This window comes from Dermacentor albipictus, chromosome 1, assembly GCF_038994185.2.
Source record: "Dermacentor albipictus isolate Rhodes 1998 colony chromosome 1, USDA_Dalb.pri_finalv2, whole genome shotgun sequence".
In the NCBI taxonomy this organism is placed as follows: domain Eukaryota; kingdom Metazoa; phylum Arthropoda; class Arachnida; order Ixodida; family Ixodidae; genus Dermacentor; species Dermacentor albipictus.
The window spans coordinates 79453522-79473781 of record NC_091821.1 but is presented as its reverse complement, the minus strand read 5'-3'; the positions used below and the strand labels follow the sequence as shown (position 1 = coordinate 79473781).

At 48.9% G+C, this 20260-nt stretch overlaps 1 protein-coding gene across 2 annotated transcripts in view; it reads left to right on the top strand.

Annotated features, from left to right (window-relative positions):
- The window catches only part of LOC135915086 (Ig-like and fibronectin type-III domain-containing protein 2), a 241259-nt gene that overhangs the window by 75059 nt on the left and 145940 nt on the right, over positions 1–20260 (top strand). The gene's annotated exons all lie outside the window — the stretch shown is intronic.

The following is a 20260-nucleotide window of genomic DNA, read 5'->3' as shown; positions in this document are numbered from 1 at the left end:
ATGACACAGCTATATGGAACCCCTTTCACGAAAACCTAATACATTTCCTTGTACTAATCCAAAACGACGCAACTCGTTTTATTCTTTGGAACTACAACCGTGCTTGCGGCGAGCGTATCTTCAATAAAATCAAATCTGGGTCTTCAGCCGCTAGCAACACGTCGAGGAATCGCCCGCCTTTTATTTTTTCATAAGCTGTGTCCCCACCTTACCGTTCATTCGAAATTCATGTCGCGGCCATATTACTTATCTCATCGTATTGATCAGCAGCATAAAGTTAGAATTGGTGTATGTAACACGACATATTTTTACATTAATATCTGCCACCTATGTCAAAAGATTGGAATGAACATCCGTCTGATATTATTTCAATTATTAACAATGATAATTTTCGAAGAGCACTAGCTAACACTGTATAATAGCAAACATTCGCACGAACTACTGTTGGTTGTTTTCTTCTTTAATGTTATTTATATATGCCATTCTGTTACTGTATTTATCATACTTTCAGCTAACACTGTATAGAAGAGAGAATAGAAAGCAAGGGTAGGGAAGGCACTGTATAATTAGCAAATATTGTGTATAAGCTCGTAATATATTTCCACCTTATTTTTGTATAACCCACTCCCCTCTCTAATGCCGCAAGGCCCTGAGGGTAAATAAACGAAATTAAAAAAGATGTGATACTATAACTTGACTCGCCAAGAGAGCGGACATTCTTTAATGGACAATGGAGCTCCCTGCCTGTCAACATGCCTGACAGGCTGGATCCTATAGCTAGATGCGCTGCGAAGCGGGCACTGCGGCGCGCAACGTGAATTCGTAGTTCTAAAACGCAGCGAAGTCGTCAAGATCGAGCAGTTCCATTGAATGCGGGCGTTTCATTGGGAAAATTCGCTTGTGGTCCACGGTACCGCAGTGAGCGAGTGAGGGGAGGGTGTCCTCCTTTACAATCTGAGTTGGTGCGCGTGTTTCTATACATCCTGGCGTACATGCCATCATGTTTACTGCGTTCTGCTCCAAGAACCAGTTGTGATTTGTCGTCTTTCGTACCGCGCAATTATTTCATGTGTAACTACACTGCGGGTTCACAGCTGTTCCGCCGTGCGTACCCGGCGCTCTGCACAGCCGTGGCGGCGTTGTCGGGAGAATCGACTCTTATCACGGCTCTCCGTCGTGTAAAAGTGGGGAGCATACTCCTTCCCCATTCCGGTACGAGGCAGAAGCTTGGACTGCCCCATGCCATGGCACTAACTTCTGACAGAGCGATGTTGAGATTGCAGCATGTGCAGCCCCGCGTTTATGAGTTTGTTATAGTCCTTGAAAAACGCACGCCAGCTACATGCAGTTTGAATGATAAAATCGTTCACCATGGGGCGAAAATGTCGGTACATATAATTGCACGACAGTTCTGCTACGGCGGGGCATATACAGGTCACTGTTCCATGCTTAACATCCATGGTCCAGTGCTTATGGAATATTGTTGCTGAGCATGCGCACACGGGCGCGATTCTGGGCCACGGTGGCCCCATTTCGATGGGGCCACCGCTCGTATAATCTAGCTTTGGTCGCAAAGAGGGTATATATCGCGCCATCTCGGTATGCTACACTACTTGCATTGTGGGGGAGTCATGTGAGGCGCTAGTTGGTTTCCCACACCCAACCCCCTTCTAATGCAAAATTTTTTCTTGTAATATTTTTTTCCGCCAGTATTGGGAGGTTCTTCCAGAAATCATGATATTCCAATCGGTTCTTCAAGTGCTAAACGAAAGAGCGATGTTGGCTTCGCCGCAATGCAATTACGCTCAGGGGAGTAGTATAGCGGGGCGCACTTGATCTCTGTGCCTGATCCTCTCTGCAGAGTGCCTGTCTGCGGTGCTCGAAACACTAGTCGTGCGTTCCCTCTTTAAGTAGTCGACTGCACTAAACATCCAGCAAATGTGTTGAACGCAAACTTGGCGTTGGATTGGACAGTTGTGCGAAGCTCCACAAGGGCGCTTATCCGAACAGCTAATTTGGTACAATAAGCTGACAGACCTCGCGCTGCAAGCATTCGATGTTTTCTCCGTACAACCAGTGTTTGTTGAAGTTATAAGCCGCTATGTGTGTGTTTCCAATGTTCAGGTTAAGTCTGAAGGTGACTGTATGGAGGAGCCTGCTTACGGCATTTCGCATGTCCCTTCTGTTACCATTGCACACCGCGACAACAGCCGCTTTATCATACGCGTAATAGATAATCGGCTTGTTGATAACTTATTAACAAGCCGATAACCTTGATGTTATCTGCGCGATACTGCACAGAAAAATATTCGTCAGCATCTGTGCCTTCAAATTAAAAATAATTACTTACAAAAGGTTTCGCTCGAAAATATGAATCGCAGTGCAGGCTATGCCATGAAATGCCTTCGCACTTATGGTTTGATGTACCGGGTGGTTTTTTTTAGTTGTGGATGAGATAGCGCGGAATCCACAGGTAAAGTCTGTAGTCTTACCCTGTCTTCTGCGATTATTACTTTTTTTAACAGCCATTCCTGTCATTCTCAATGCGTGCTAAGAGCGATGCTCGAAGTCGTGGCTCAAATGCTGACTCCTTGTTCACCGATCAAGAGCTACACAAGAAGCGCCGAAAGAATACGTGTACGTGGACGGAGGTGTGCCTTCCACGTAAGCTCCATATGGACACACGGTCATGCCAACACGTTGTGCTGTACGAGTAAAGACTTGTGTGCATTCTGACACGACCTCCATCGTGCGGCGACAGCTTTAGCTACGGCACTAACGCCCGAGATTAGAGCATAAATCTTCTGGCGCATAGTTTGGAGCGCCCCCCCCCCCCCCCCCCTCGGAGGAATTCATAACACCCTGGTCGAGATAACGAGAACGCGATCAGACTGCTGCGGCGTGTCCTCAGACTTGCACTTATGCTTCGCGCCCTTTCTTTATCTCTTCGTCATATCCCGCCCCTCGCGCTGTAATAACGGGTGCTGCTGGCGTGGATGGAGCGAACCCGTACGTGCGCGCAGAAGAACGAAAAGAACAAGAAGAATGCTGACGCGAAACACACGCTCGGCAGATCCTATCGGAAGGAGGCCGACATCCACGGCATTGGGCAGGGTCGCCTCTTTAATGGCAGCTCCGACTCGTTGGCTCGCTCGCGTTCTCCGCCGTGTTCGGATGCGGGACACGACCTTGCGAAGCTAGTGTCCGCGTGTGTGTGCTTACGCGGCCGCGCTTGACTTCGTCGTGTGGCTACACGCGGTCAGCGCACAGCGCGTCATCGGCGCTCTGCAGCCGCCCGATGCGTGCGCGCACGGATGCCCAGTCAGTCGCTCGCGTGCGCGGCGTTCGCACGCCAGGTCAGCGGACAGACGTGTGGCCGTCTTCGTTTCGCAGTGAGCTGGGCGCGTATACGTGACAGGCGCCCTTCGAGCGGTGGAGGGGCGAGGGCGCCCGCGACTTCGTAACTGGGCGAGCAACAGGCGATAGAGCGGTCGTGTACACGTTGTTAACAGCTGCTCGCCCGTTCGATGGCGCATGTAAGCTTCAGCCTACAGAACATAAAATAGCGATATTCTTACGGGCGCCCGCTCACGACACTGCATTCGTGTTCACGAAGTTGTGTACAGCCTGGCATTTTTATTAACGTCACGGCGCTTCTCGACGCCGAGCAATTGCTATTGGCAGTACACGATTCAGGGCGATAAGCGTTTACGACCGACCTACCGGTATTTATATTTTGTGGCAGCGTTATATGTAAGCGCAGCATTTAAGGCACGAAGAGAAACAAGCAAAAATATTTCATGTGGCATTCATGTTTTTTTTTTTCCCCTTAGCTGTTTATGCTTTGAATCAATGCATTTTGTCCCAAGGGTTGTGTACGCGACAACCGCTAGTTAGTGGCATATTTAATGAAACGACTGCCGGGCACAATTGGCGTTCTCGCGTGAATGCATGGTTTTCCTATCTTCTTTCATTCATTTTGATTTTGTGCCTTTTAACCTTGCCTATGCCTTCCATTAACTAACGCCTCGGTATTCCAAAAGCCGACGGCAAAGTTGGCTCTTGAGTTGACCTCGGCTCTCCGCTCGCCTCTATACCAAGCGAGCCGCGTGGGGAAAGAAATTCTTTAACTATGAGCGCCCGCATCTTAGACATGAAATTTATGTTGTTGAATGCGCATATATATAAAGTGATACACCCTGAAAATAATTGCGGAAAGTCATGATCGACCTTAATTGTCCCAACGCAGCCGCGCTAATCTTCCTCATAGGCTCAAGAGTGCGTGTGACATTTACATGACCGGGCAGGTGCACATTAAACTGCGTCTAGCATGACGCACGAATCGCCAGACAGCAATTTATGCCGTGCTCGTGGAATCGTGAATCATACTTTTCCTCGGTTAGTCGCGCTTTTCCTCAGTTAGCCGCACGAAGGGCAATGGTTGGTTCGGCCTTTATCCCACCTTGACAACCAGCCGCTGTAAGACGAAGAACGGCACTGTAGTAACGGTGGAATTGAAAAGCTGTTTTTCAAATCATTGGAGCCTCATTTGGTTCCATACGCAGCACGATCTTGGACTCGAGTCGGTTAAACAGCACCCTCAATTCACTTTTATTCATTTGTTTATTTCGTGCGCTTGTATATTTTCGCGCGCCTCTACTGTGCCATGATAGTTATTCATGTTAATCTCATACGCCCCACTATTCTTCCTGCCAGCGCAGAGTATCTAGCGAGACAGACAAACGTTTATTGAATAAATGAGAATGTTAGCCGGAGGTTCCGTCTTCTCCTTGATACTGGGGCGACGTCCGTCAGTGGCGCAATATTACTCACACCTCTCCTTGCAAACAAAAACTTGTTTTCCTTATTCTTTCTGAACGTACACAATTGATGGTAACTACGTTTGGACGGTACACGTGGTCAGACGATAGACACCACACGGAAAAAGAATACTTCCTAGCAGTGTAACAGCGATGTTAGGCGAAAAAGAATTTAATTGGGGAGGAGGGGAGAAGAGGGAGGGGGGGGGGGAGTTGAGTGACCTTCGTCGTACACTGTATATACCACGCGATAGCGCACCACTCGCCACGGGCAGCGCTCTTGGTCGTCGCACAGGCGGCCAAGCCAGTTGCCCGGCGCAACAGTACATCGTGCACTCGTGCCTGCTCGAGCGTGCTCGAGCGCAATTTAGCGGCTGGTTCCTTCTCGATATACATCACCATGCGGCCGCCATACCTGAGACCCTTACCAACTAAGACCGCAACACTAACAAAGTCGTGCTCGATGATTCTGCGCGCATGTAATAGTTGCCCGAAGAATGCCGCGTGGGCCAACACAGTTGGTAGGAACTTTCTGTTTACCTTATACCCGCCGCGATGGGGCTCTGCGGCCATGACGCTCCCCTGCTGAACTAGAAGTCGTGGGTTAGAACGCCGGCTGCGACGGCTGCATTTAAACCACGGGGTGGAAGCAGAAGAAAAAGGAAAAAGAAAAGAACACTCGCGTACCGAGCTTTTGGGTGACCGGGAAAGATACTCAGGTGGTCAAAATTGACCTGGAGCCGCGGCGCTCCCCTTTGGCGTTACTGATAGCGCATGAGTGGATGCGGGACATTAAATACCATGACCTAATTTCATCATTCGTTGAATCATGCAACTGCCTTAGCTGGCGGGTAACAAAATAATAGAGGCAAAAAAAAACAGAAACGATAAAGAAAACGCAAACTTGCGAGATAGAGGCAAGAAAGCCAAGTGTTCTCGTGCTTTCCCATCTGGCAGTATTCAACAAACCTCAGTTGTTCGTGCCGCTTGTCTAGTGCAGCACGATAATAAAAGGCCTGTCCTATCCGCCACTCCGCTATTCGATCCTGTCCTCCCGTTCTGCAACCTTCAGCTTCTGTGACGTCGCTTCGGGTTATCATGAGATTCTGCGTGCAGAAGGAGGCAAGGGCCTGTCACGGTCGTCGGTGACAGCCGACAGGCTTTTGCTTTTGTAACTTGCCTCCTACATGGTTTCTTTTTCTTTCCGTTTGTCTGTTCCCGTTGTCATCCTATTTTTTCATCGCTGCCGCCGCCAAAATCAAAAGTTATCCAAAGCTTTGCACCAGTTGCGGTATAATCGGTCACCGTGCTAACGGTCACCGTGCTGACTTGGAGCTACCGAAAGTTTTTGCTCGTTTTCCTGCTGGCTTGCTACTTCATCATAGCTTCCGGGACGTGTACTGTACTCGGTACTAAAGGTCCGAGGGTGTATTATGGTCGAAGGAGAATTTCACAATAACAAAACAGCGGCCCAACAACCGCCGTGTGCGGGACGGGTTTTCTCTCTCTGGACTGGGTGTGGCCCCTTCTCGGCGTTCCACGGCCGATTGTTTTCGCCAGGCATGTTCCCCCCCCCCCTCTTTCCTCGCCTCTTCTCCTACTCCTTGGGAAGTCGCGAAGGGAATACCGGAAGGACGGTGCTTGGGCCCCTCGGGCAATAGCACGGTCCGTTGGAAACCGGTACTCACCGTTTCGTATGCACAACGCAACGGAAGAGTCGTGCGTCCAAGGGCCAACTGCTATACTGCAAGACAGCGCCGCGGCCATTACGACGCCGTGACGTGAAACAGTGCAGACGAAAAAGTGTATCTGTCTAGCTCTTAATTGCATCCTCAATTCTATGCCGGTCGAAGAAAACGCTCGAAAAAAAAACAAAAAAAACAAAAGAAAGCGCGCAAGTTGCCGTTCGGATAAAAAGTATGGAGACGTAATAAGCAAAAGTTGAATTTCCGCTTTTCCTTTCGGGTTGAACGCTGTCAGGGTTGAACGCAGTCAAGACAAATAAACAGTTGCAGAAGACGCTTCCGTCCATTCACCTCTTTGAACGGATAAACTAATCCCTGATTACCGTCTTTACTCCAGCGTTGTACGTATATGTTATTTCAAATTTGTTAACACGCATAGGGTCACATTCCGTTTCTGTTAACTGCCGTTATAAATAAGCGAAAAGAAAATAAAAAAGTTTACGCTTTTGTGTTTATACGGACACCATGTACAATTCTCATGGCTGCAATTTCGAAAAAAAAAAGCATGAACGACGGGAAGAAATGTACACGAACTTAGGTATAGAAATAAGAAAATAACTTAGTGTTTCCTGGTGTTCCTTGGTAATTTTTTTTTTAGTAAAAGACAGCGCATTTATAGCGAGGTTTCTGAAGAGGTGCTGAAATGCCACCTCGTTTTCTTTTTTTGTTTTGTTTTTTTTTTTGTCGTGGTTGATGAGACTTTCTGTATATTTGATAATTTTTCTTTGGACGATATATTTGGACAGTTCCTGCTTGTATACAGCACTGTAAATCCTGTGCATGATTGGTATTTTAAGTCACCACATCTTGTTGTGCCTGAAGGACTAACGAAACAACAGAAAGCGCTTTAGGAAGCATTGTCATACACTTAGCTGTACCGTAATGCCACAAAGGGACCAATTTTGGTGTCCTGGAAAAGAAAATTCACAAATAATAATAATAATAATAATAATAATAATAATAATAATGACGACGACGACGATGATGATGATGAGAAGAATAAGAAGAAGAAGAAGAAGAGTCGTTTTGGTGCAGTGATCGGCAAGGATGGTGAAGTCAGACAGTACAGCAACCAACCCAGAAATACAGCGGTCCCGAGCTCGATAAGCGGACCGGTGCGCGAATGGTTTTTCAGTGATGATGAAAAGCAGCTCCTAAACATTCGGCTTGTCAAAAACGAGAACGCTAAGGCGGGGCAAGGAGAATAGAAAAAGAAAAAAAAAGGGAGCGATAACGACGTCGTGACGCTGGGAAACGCTACAACGAAAATAGGTCGGAAATTCGCTCACGCGTTTAGCAAATTCATCGATACCTCAGTTAGTAAGAGACGCCGATAGCTGCAGTTGAAATTCAATATAGCACAACAAAGTAATTAATAAGGCAATCACCACAAGCAGTTTGCGTGCTTGCGGCGCGTATTATGAATTCGCTCGCTGCGCGCCCCACCATATATATTCGAGAGCACATAGTGCGCGCCAACGGGGCGGACAATGCATCCGCGCTCTGTTGACGGAAACCCCGCCGCCGTTGGTCGTCGTCGTCATTGTTTCCGACGGGCGTAGCTTTCCGAAGCAGAGCGCGTGCCCGCGGAGCCGCCCTGCTGCTGGGCTCCGCCGGAGCAGACTACTCGGGCGGGATTTCGTGGGAGCGTCCTTGTGTGGACGCGGAGCCACGCGCGTGAGAAGCGGTCACATGCAGGGCCGCGAGCTATCGCGCGCGTTCGATATGAATAAAACATGCCGCCGCGCCGGCCACAATGCAGGGCGCCCACTGCCGTATAGAGGCCTCAGATTCCCGCCGGAGGATTTCGGAACTATTAGCGAAAGTCCACGGAACAAACTGCGCGAACATGGAACGCCCGCGCATGTTTGCAGTGCTTCGTGGCGTTCAAGACTCACGGACGCTTCGGGCGCAACGCGGGGCCGTAGTTGCCGCATTCGGTGCGTACCCGTGTGCGTACCGCTCGATGATTCTGTCCTCAATCGCGGTCTCCGCCTTCGGTGGTTCCATCGGCTCAGCGCCCCGCGATGGATTCTCGGAAGGCCGAGCGGCGCTTCCGGAAGTTCTCCGGATAATGGACTCCGTGGGGGGATGCGCCCTATGGCGCGTCATTTCTGTTACGCTGTGCTGCCGAGAGTATATAAAGTGAACTCGACGTTGTTTCTTCCACGGCCTCCTTCCGTCCAACAAGGGCGCCATTGTCGAACGTGCACACTTGTGATCAACGGGCGCGGCTCAGCTGGGGCGTTCCGGTGCCAGCGCGGAAGAACCCCTTGTCCGGAACCTTCAGAGAGGAACGACGCCGACCATTCAGTGCGGCCGCTGAGCGCGCAGGGACCCCGAGCGGAGCCGTTTCTGCGTAGGCTGCGGCGACATTCACGCTCCGTGGCTTCGACGACGGACACGACAGAAATAAAAGACGACAACGACCGCTACAGAGAGAGGCCGAGAGCGAGCGGTATATAAAGCCGCGCGTCTTAAACAGGAGCGTACCCCGACTGCTCGATCGTCTCGTCGTCTCTCCTTTCGTGGCGACCCGCGAGCGTAAAAACCGCTGGACCGAGCAAAGCCTTGTTTACATGTTCGTACTGTGTTGGACCTCGACCTCGGAGCAGGGAGAAATGAGCGCCTTATTGCTGCCCCGAGAAGACGCAGGCCTGGAAGGAGTTTCTTGAACCGTGCGGCCTCCAACAGGTCATGCGTGCAGCGGACGAGGTCGTTCGTCCGTTCATTCATTCCTTCATTGGCTCGAATTTTCCATGCTGCTAGCTCGAAGCCACTTGGTATATTATTATGAGGGAACTCCCTAGTATGCTCAGGCAGATAACTTACATCAGGAGTTACATACTGTGCTGTATCAATGCCATGACCGACTCGTAATTATGGAGGGGCCAATAGATAGTGCACCAGAAGAAAGCGTCGTGACAGCAAACAGTACTACGGGTCACCTGTGCGGAGTAGCTGCAACGTAGATGCAATCATTTCACAGATTGTAGACGCTTGTGAAGGCTACTGACTAGCCAAAGCTATACTTATAAAAAAAGCCAAATTACAACTGGAAAAGAAATATCAAGTACAGGTGAATGGTGGAGGATTAGTAAGAAATTGTTAAACTACTGCGTGAATAAATAAGGGCAAAGAAAAGGAACGACAATATCGCGCTTTATTTGGCAACAGTGCTGTTATAAGTGGGACAAGAGCGGCAGTCAGGAAGCTATGCCATTGCTTTCGTCCCTTTCCCTTCGTCTACATTGCTATACTGTGCTATAGTGGCACTGTGAGGCACTTAGGCCAACTACTAGTTTGAGCTTTGCCTGCTGCGTGCACATGTGCTCACGACAAAGCGCCGATACCGCGATAATCCAGATTGAGCCACAGTTCTGTCTGTGCAGCGTAAGTGCATGTGATAATATAGTGAAGCGCATTCTGTTCTTTGAGGAAGGAAGGAAGGAAGGAAGGAAAAAGTGGAGAATGAAGGCAGGGAGGTTAACCAGTTTCGGCTAACCGGTTTGCTACCCTACACATGGGAGCGGGATGGGGGGGGGGGATGAAAGATGGGAGGAAAGAGAGAGAGAGCACATAACACAGCAAACACATCGTCAGTTACAGTCCGTCACTCTTGCGCGGTACGCGACATCACTGTCACAGCCGCTTGTCCAAGCCCGTATCCTTCATAAACCGAAGTAGTCCCTTCGTCGCCTTCAGCTGCGATGTGATCTTGGCCTTGCTCGCCAGAAAACGAGTGATGTTTTATAGTGTCACATTTTGTGACCTCGGAAAACAATGCCCGCGTCGAGATTTTCTATTTTGTTCCTTACAACTGTCCCCGTATACTCCCGATATACATACGTGGCATCACTTCAGAGCACATTCGGCTGTCAGTGGACGGGGAACGCAGGCAAAGGCGCCTGGAGCACCGCCATGTCAGCAGCAGGCTGCTCAAAGTGGCACAACCTATTACATATAGAGGCGTTGCGAGGAGCTTGCTGAACGAGGCCCCGTGAACACACAAGCGGTTACTGAATGTAAGGACAGCAATGACTCCTCAAGGAGCGCGCGGTCCGCGTATAGTGTGCATGCGATGCGGAATTAACGGCCACTGAACCGAACGTCCTTCCAGTGCGTGCCATGCGGGCACGTGCGACACGGTTGCCCGCGTCCGCGTGGTGAAACAGACCAGTGAGCCCGCGGATTTCGAGGCGGGGAGGAATGAGTATGCAAAAATAAGAAAGAAAAGTGCAAGAACGATGGCGAAGAAAAGACGGCTTCGAAGAGAAAGGAAAACTGACCAACGATGTGTGACAAGGACCACGCGCATTCGGTGAGCTCCGTCGTCAGCTCAAGCATCGCATCTCACTAGGCATGCGCGGGTGCATGCGCGTATATAGGAAGACCAATCTGTCGGAGCACCGGACCGAAGACCAATGTCGAAAGAATAGTAATGGAAAGCCGGGGGAATACGATTTTTTCCCGTTACTTGGATACGCGTACGTAAAATTCCCCGTCTAGCTTACCGATATGCACAGTTGCTCGCGATGCCCAGTTTCCTTTGAAGATCGGTTTCTCCGCTTTCTCTCTCTCTCTCTTGGCGTCTCTCTTTGTGGAGACAATTAAGCACAACCTTATGCGCATCCCCGAAATCGGCAGAAACGTAACATTGAAAAAAAAAATGATAACCCCATCTCTACCGGGAACAGGGCTGCGAGCGAAGCTCGTGATCCGCGGCTCTTCGTTGTCGTAACGCCTCGGCTTCGCGTTCCCTCTCCACGAGGTCGGCACGTAGACGACGAGCCTTTATCTCGAGCGAGTTTCCGGCGGCGTTCATGAAACGCCGCCTGTTCTTCGACCGAACGCACGACGCGCTACCCGCTCCCGTTGCCGTTCCTTCAACGCAGCCTACTCTTCGGCAGAACGAACCAAATGCGGCCTCCCCATCTGACTACCGAACCTGAAACAGCGGGAAACGGCGGGCGCGAGGCGAGTGAACACGCGATCACACCCTTTCCCTCCTCCGGAGGGAGGGGACGCCTGTGATTGGCTCGCGCCTTGTGCTGCGTCTACTTCTTCATGCATATAAAACCCCGCTTTAAAGGGCGCGTATGATCATGGCCTCCTTTATTTTCTCTGTGCCTGCCGGATCAAGGAGCGAACAAAGGGGGCGCGCCGTCAATACAGTTGCGCGGGGCCGCCACTCATCGCGGTGGGGGCGCCACTCACGTTGGGGTGCTGCGCATGCAGTTTCAGCGGCGGAGCGGTGGTCGCGCGCCGCTCGTGAGGCAGGCTGCGCATTTTTCTGTGCATTTCCTGAGCAATTTATCAGCGTTCGCGAATAATTCATGTTTCAAGCTGGCTGCTTCTTGTCAGGAACGTGTGCTCATCTTGTCAGGATCGTGAGCATCATTTTTGGTACGTAAGCACTGCAAGCACGTCAGACAGAAAAACCAAACTTTTTATTTCTAAGCAAAACAAGAAATAAAATTATTCCCACATGGAAAGGAAACAGAGTGAAGCATCAGCAGTTCACAACTTGACATATTTTCTCGACCCTGGCTTCTGGAAGAAAGTTTTGTAGATGTCACTCTTGTCAGTGGCAGCAAAGGCATAGTTCACTAGTAGCGGCTTTATAAATCTTGAGCACACCAACTTAGCTACATCATGGTGGTGCTGGGTGTTGGGGCAATGAAGAAAGCCAGACTTAGAAACAGCTGGTACAGCTGCATCTAAGAGCGTTTGCAGAGGTTTGTGAAGCGTTGGGCATTTTTGAAGTGCTGTCTGGACAAATATCCGCAGGGTCTCTAGGACGTGGAGCAGGTTGTCTGAAGGGTATAACAATCCACCTCTGTCCTGGTGAAAAGTAAACATTTGAAGTGGCTGTTTAGTCAAAGGCTTGGTGACGATTGCACTGCAGCTGTCACATTCAATATGCTCTTTAACTACACGGGCAATATATCCGCCAACATAAACCGTTGCTGACACTTGCAGTGTTGCAAACTTTGCCACATTTGGCCGCCTGAGATCTTCCAGTACATTTACAGCTTGCTGTGGAAGCTCAGCTGAGCTCTTCGACACCTGTGGAGTTTCAAGTAAAACCCCCTTAGATGGTCCAGGCTCTTCAGCGCAAAGAACGTTACTGTCCTGCGACACAGCTGCGATGCCCGTCTTCAAAACTTTTTCTAGCCCCGAGATTGCAGAACGCACATCCAACTGGTCATTGCAACCGACCGACCGCGTCCCAAACAATGACTCGATGGGGTCACTGCTAAACTTCCTTGTTAACACAAAACCGAAATTTTCTCTCGTGAGAAGGAAGCGGACACAATGAACAGTGGAGTATGTCGTGAGCAGCAGCGCTTCATATGTTTCAGTCGTAAGGGATCCACGAGGAGATGATGTATTTCTCTTCAATTCCTCCATGTACAAGGGAAACGTAACTTCTAGCCACTCAAGGCGATCATCATCTGGGCTGTCGTAGTGCCGCACATCCGGAAAGCATTGCTGGACATGTTGCATGGTGTTACTTGTGTCATGCAAAATGAACCATCGATATATATTTCTCATAAAGGTTATTGTCGGTCCTGCACCAGCAAAATCAGGATGGCAGCTATGGCCAGCTTGCTTCACGAGAACTTCGAGTGCTGAGGTAACATCTGAAGAGAATACTTCCACTGCCCTCTTAACATTCATTTTCTCAATATTGTTTGGATAGACATGTTTCCTGCTCAAATTCCTTACTGGCTTGACAATCCATGCTTTCTGCATTTCATACAGTTTCTTTAGGTGGGATGAAGACACCTCGCCAGTTTTGCCGAGATCTCGTGACAGAAACTGGGACCGCACATTTTTCATTATGTGACAGTAGTCAAAGCTTAGGAAAAGTTCTCGGTCGGGATTGCATGGGTGGGGAATTCTGTAGGTCAAAAACCCACCGCAGAGCTCTTTCATTGCACTTACGTTGACTTTATGGTTATCTGTCACCAAGCGTACTATACGGAACCCTATTTCTTCTACTTCTTTCATTACATAGAGAAGCAACTTTGACAGCTGACAGCCACTTAGCCCTTTCATAAAAAAGTATGAAACGGGAATCTTATAAGTAGTGCTGAGCCCATTTATGATAAAGCATAGCAAGGAGTTTGCCAAAACAAGCTCACTGTCAGGTGCACTTGCTATGCCCATGTCGACTTGACCGACAAAGCAATCTCGCTGCTTATTATACTGAAGCTTCGGCTTTATCCGCATCTCATCTACTATTAGTGAGCAGGTTCTAGATTGGGGTGCATCCAGCTTTTCTAATTCAGCCTTCAGTCTTGCTTGCACTAGGTGGTTGACACCTGTCTCGCCCGAGCTGCTCCCAAGGTAATTCAGAAGGGTGCTTCTGCTAGGTAGCTTGAGTAGCATTTCCCTCCTTGTGTGCTCATAAGCTTTTGTTGACAGGTGGCGTAGTACGATGCAGTGGCGCACTACGTCTTCAGTCCAAGTTGGCTTTTTTCGGCGAAAGTTAACAATTTGATCCAATAAGAACACAGCTGAAATATGCTTCTCTTCAGCCTGCTGGCGAATGTACTGCAGATCACCAAAATTGCAATCATTTTTCATTTTTTCAAGCTCTGTTTTGTACTGGTCAACTGTATGTCGAAGCTTTTCAACCTGCTTTTTCAGATCCCTTTCTCTGCGTTTCCATCTTGTTCTTTCAGTTGCAAGTAGGCTAGATACTCCAACGTTTACTTGCGTTGCTTGATGTGAAAACTTTGCATCTGTGCTATTTGAAGCCTCCTGTAATTCCTTTTCGTTTTCAGGTCTTGCCTGTTCATCTCTTTCTGGATAAGCCGACGGGCTGGCCTCTTGACAGTTGTGCTCCGACATTTCTGCATCTGTGCCATCCTGCAACTTCTGCCGCTTTGTAGCCGGTTCAGGTTCCTTTTCTTTGGTTTTCGGAAACGCCCTCTTCTTGATGCTTTCTGTATCCCTTTCTTGAAACTGCCTTGGCTTCATGTATGAAGGGTATTCCGGAAACAAGGAGGGCACTACACCTTTCTTGAGACGGCGCCGCTTGCCCTCCGCAAAGTCGGTTTCCTTGAAGTGCCGGCTACATACTCTTGAATAATTCGAAGTTGTGTTCGGCACCCAGTTGTCCCTCCGTATGGCTCTCAACCACTGTTCCCGTAGCGCCATGTCTGCCGGAATCTCGTGGAAAGAGATGCCTGGAATCTTGCTTTTCCCATCTGAGCGGCAAAGCGGCACACAGCAGTATGCCATTAAATCCTGCAAGGCAATGGTCAGCGGTTTAACAATGCGTTCGATATTACAGTCGCATGCTTAAAATTTTCAATGCAACCACACAAATTCGTCGAGCGTGCTCAGCGCAATAACAAAACTAAGATCTGTCAGTCTGAGAAAATGTGCCCACAAATATTCGAATTGTACACACAGTACGCCACAGACAGATATAGGACTTTATGCAGGCTACAAATAACACTATTGCTATCACAAAATTCTTGGCTCACCGGTGGAACGGGACAGGTGGATCAGCATGCGTTGAGCGTCGCCGATTTTCGGTCCCTAAAGCAAGAAGCAGTGCCTAAGCAGTGCTGTCATAACAACGCACACCAGGAAGCTTTAGTTTTTTGCACGTGCGAGCCAAAGAGATTGAATTGCCACTGTACAAAGATCAAAATACTCGCATGCGACTGGCCGACAACGTGGTGCAGCCGCGGAAGACGAACGCACACGACCCCAACGTGACTAGCGCCACCACTCGGCATTCAGTAGCGTAACAAACCAAAGTGCGCCGACTGCCGCGGAGGTTGCGTTCGGCAGGCACAAAAAAAATAGAGGAGGCCATGGTATGATGAACCGACGGTGGCTGAATCGGTAAGCGCGGTGGTCTCGCAACCGGAGGTCGATGATTTGAATCCGCAACCCGGCAAGCAGTTCTTATTTTCGCTCGGCTTGAGTTTTTTCGGGCGGCAACACCGACGCCGACACGAGTGAGACAATACAAGCTTCGCTCGAAAAATAACGTTGAGCCTTGTCGCGCCTATGCCATAGACCATGGCCCGCATTCACCAAAAGCTCTTACGCTAGAATTATTCGTGAAAGAAAATTCCAGTTAATCCTGACATCGGACATCATTAGTGAAGGCAGCCATTCAATAGCAAAGAAGACTTACAAGCGAAAACAGTTCTACGTTCAACCTCATATACCGTGCATATGCAGGCCACTAAGTGCACGCCCGACTCACGGAAATTGCAAAAAAGGAATGTGACTGCCACTCAAAATAGAAATTTATGGGCTCACTGTCGTGGTCGCCCGCGGAAGCGCGCTGTATCTTTAAAGATACAGTGTGCACTTAAAAGAGAATTCTCTTCCGGACGGATCGGGCTTCCACCTATGCAATACCCCTGCGGGGGCCCTTTAGAGGTATTATGAAATAAATGCCTTAGCTGCTGACACGTCTTTGTGTTTTTGCCGTGATCCGTAAGCCTTTGCCCACGGCCGCGTGTATGCTACATACGCATATATAGTGTTTCGCAATGTTCAGCAGGAAACTGACACTTCACGATAGCACTTGTTTTAGAGTTGAACAGTGAGCGCGAGCAAACAAACACGTTTATGGTCATAATATTGCTACGGCACAATATGTGCGATCACGAAAGGCCACCAGTGTGAAGACGACGACGACGATTTAGAAGCTAGCGCGGGCTGTTGCCTCTTGGCCAAGCGCAGCGTATTTTCCTTGTAAATATATTTGTACATAGCTTGTCGTCTGCGTCTTCCTACGTAACAATATTATATCGATGGCAGTGTTTATTCTATGAACTATCGCAAACTAGCTAGCCTAAATACAGCATGGAGGTGCAGCGACGAAGACACCAAGTTATCCAGGCACATTGAGACGTTCTCAATGAGCTCGGACCGCCATTTAATTGGAACTGATGACGATTACCAAGTGGGTTTACGTGACTGGCATTTTCCTAATGATAGAGAGAGAAAGAGAGAGAGAGAGAGAAATGCGAGAATGAGAAAAGTTATCAGAATCAGGGTCGTGTGGCCGTTTTGGAGCTATAGGGTCCCCTCCCCCTACCACGCGTAGCCACACGCACATCACACGCACATGCACCTTTATTTTCCGTTTTGCCTACATTCACTTACCATCACTATATATATATATATATATATATATATATATATATATATATATATATATATATATATATATATATATATATATATATATATATATATATACAGCGTAGAACAAACGATAGCTTACCTTACGTGCTTAAACGCCAGAGAAAGAGAACGAAGAAATAAAGTCCGCTGCCTGTGGGAGTAGATCGCCTTTCTTTTGGATTCGTCACGTGCGCATCGTTTCTTTACGGAAGTCTTGTCAAGCCCACCCAATGACGGCGCCCATGCACGTCGGGCATTACTGCGCGTCTCATTACCGGTGAGTCAGCAACAGTGCCAGCGCGTGCGACGGTGGCCTTGGCCTCGCAGTCTCCCCGGAAAAGACGACCGGCGGTGCCGTCTGCTTTCCGACGGCTGACCGCGACGCGCGCTCGTCAAAAGGAACCCTCCCTCGCCGTGGTTGCCGCATTGTCGTAACAGCAGGCCGTCGGTCTCACAACAATCGCGTCCCTGCCGTCTGGATGGCGCTTCTCTCGTTTGCACAACCCGCGCTCGAGGACAAACCAAAAGGCACAGCCGCGGCCGCAACGAGAGCGCGTCGCATTCCTCCCTCGCGCCAGCACGCGCACTGGCGGCAGATTGCTGTGCATACGTTTGTGCGCGTGTGTCCCCTCGAGCTCGGCATATGCGAGCAAGTTTAATCACAATTCCAGAGAGCCCGCGCGGCGCGTAGCCTGATTCCCACGTTATGGGGCCTCTCGCGCGGCGCGCATTCGGTCTGTGCGCCGGTCGTCAGTGACGTGTCGTTGCGCTTGTGCCCTGGCAGAAGAAAACGCCTCGGGCTATCTGGGCTACTTCGCGTACGCCTTATCGTCGGCGCGCGGCACCATGCGGGTGGCGGACGGTTCCGAAAGCATCGCGCTTATGCGTACAGTTCCTTGGGCTACGTTTGCGATCGAACATTTCTGTTCCCCTATCACGTTCAGTGCGCGTTGCACAGCTGAGCCCGTGGTTTAAAAAAAAAAAAGAAGAATAAGCAGAATCCATCGACAATGCTTCTCGCTGAAGGCGAATACAGCGCGAACGAACGTCCCTTCCCTCATTGCCGCCATCCCCGCAACTCGATTGCGCGAGAGCTCGCGCCCTTTCACGCGGCGGCCTCTCTTGCCTTCCCGTAGCTTCTTCGTGACAGCCGGGAAGAGCGGACGCGTTGACTTACGGCTCTCCTTGCTGTGTCGGCGTCAATGTCGTCAGCGTTCGACGGAACGCTTGCCTGAGCCTGCAGTGTATTTCTCGTGGGCGAGTGGATCCTCTCCCGCCGCATCGTACGCGATCGGCTAGCCACCGCCGGACAGCGTGCGACGAACGAGCGTGTCACAGACTCCGCTCCTCCTCTCTCCGGTTCCTTCCCGCCGCTAGCTTGCCCGAGAGCACGCGCCCTTTCTCTCTCCTTCTCGAGACGAACGAGTGGCATAGCAATGTATGAGGGGCTGCAGAGGACGCACTGAAAGTGCCGTGCCAGCTCGTTCTGTTTACTGCATCTCTGCAATGTTAATAAATGTTCGAAGGAAAGTAACGTAGAAGTAATCGAGTACTGTTGTGTAATCAATCAATTACGTTCGTATGGCAGTAATCGGTAACTGTAATCAGTCACACTTTGCATGAAGTAATTGCAAGTGTAATTCGTTACTTTTTTTTTTCTGTAAGGTGTACGAGTTTGGAAAGCTCACGCACGACGCCCCCCTCCCACTTTGCCCCTCGCCGCTTAGAGCACGCGCCCTTTCCCTTGGCGCGTTTCCTCGCCTTACCTCCACCAAGCCCTACCTATCGTCGTGCTGCCGGCCTACAACGAAAACGACCGAAAGATCCAAAGAAAGCTATTCGCTTTAAGATGTCAGCCGCTCCCCTGAGGCTAGGCGTCGCGTCACACCAAAGAATGTCCCCGTGAAAGGCACCAATCACGTGACGTGATTAGCCATCTGAGTCGGCCAAACCCAACTTACGCGCACAAAACTGCCAGATAAATGGAGATACAGGATCGCTGGAGGAAGAGGACGAAAGGAAGCTGTTTTGTGGTTGGGTTTCCGCGTAGACACGCAAACATTGTGCGAAATTTGAATGCAGTATTAAATTGTGGCGTCTATAACGTTCCGAAACTACCAGCGACGCCGTAGCTCCGGATTAACTGTCACCACCTGGAGTAGTTCAACGTGCAGCTAAATCGAAGTACGCAAGCGTTCTTTCCCTCTTTTTCTTTCGTGCCCATCGAAATCCGACGCCTGTGGCAGGAAATTAAACCCGCAACCTCGTGCTAAGCAGAAGAACGCTTATGATGATGGTCAGAAACGTCGCAGTCTCCTTGTAGTTTTCTAGCGTTCGCGTCAAGACTTCCGCCAAATCAGTCTTGGAACTTTTACTCGTTTTTGCAGCTCTTTCAGAAAGCGCACGGGCATAATATTGTACAATGCGCGAAATGTCCATTTATTATTATTATTATTATTATTATTATTATTATTATTATTATTATTATTATTATTATTATTATTATTATTATTATTATTATTATTATTATTATTATTATCATTATTATTATTCATACACCCTAAAGGCCTACTGTTAATACTGTGGGGCAACGTTCGCAAACTAAAAATTAAAAAGTACAGCGAGTTCCCCTGCAACGTGAACATGAAAATACAATATAATTTATTTGTACTGTCGATCATCGACAGTATGAACGCAATACAAAATACAATACATATGTTTGTGCAAGTGTTAGAAGGAGATGGTGCAACATGAATTTTACACGTTGTACAAACAAGGCATCAAATAATACAGCTCTTATAAAAGTTGGCACAACGAAGAAAAATTATACAGAGATTCTCAGAATTTTCTACTAGTGCGTAAGCATTCTTTGGCTCGGCTGATACTTGGCTTCTGCTTACGTACTTAACTAGCTTATGCATGCCGACCCATCGCTACCAATCATCTACTATTAAGCCGCTGTAAGGATTACATGTGTTAACTTGACCAATTGGGCACTTATTTTGCAGTTATCAACTGAGCCGAAACTCCATCGCAGCCGTTTTTTTTTTTTTCTTAGCCGCACTACAGTTTTTTCTTTTCCTTTGCTTATTATATAGGACCTTGACGCGGCGACGTAACCCGCTTTTTTTTTCTAACGCTACCAATCATCTGTTGCACAATTATAAGTATAACACGCGTTAATGTCTTTATTTTTCTTCCTGTTTTTCTTACGACCTTGACGCGGTGATGGGGACGTAACCACTTTTTCCCCCATGAATGTAAAGTGGCTCACACAGATATCTAACTGCCACGTTATGGTCCATGGCACGAATCCCGGTCAGATTTTGTTTGCTTGATTTCTAACGCTACCAATCATCTACTATTACACTAGCATAACGATTACATGTGCTAACTTAACCAATTACGCATTTGTTTTGCAGATCTAAGGCGTCCCGGGACGGACAGATATTGCTGGGGTACTCGCCAAAGAACGCTTAGGCATTAAAAATTATTACAACTCTACCTTGAACAGGTGCTTCA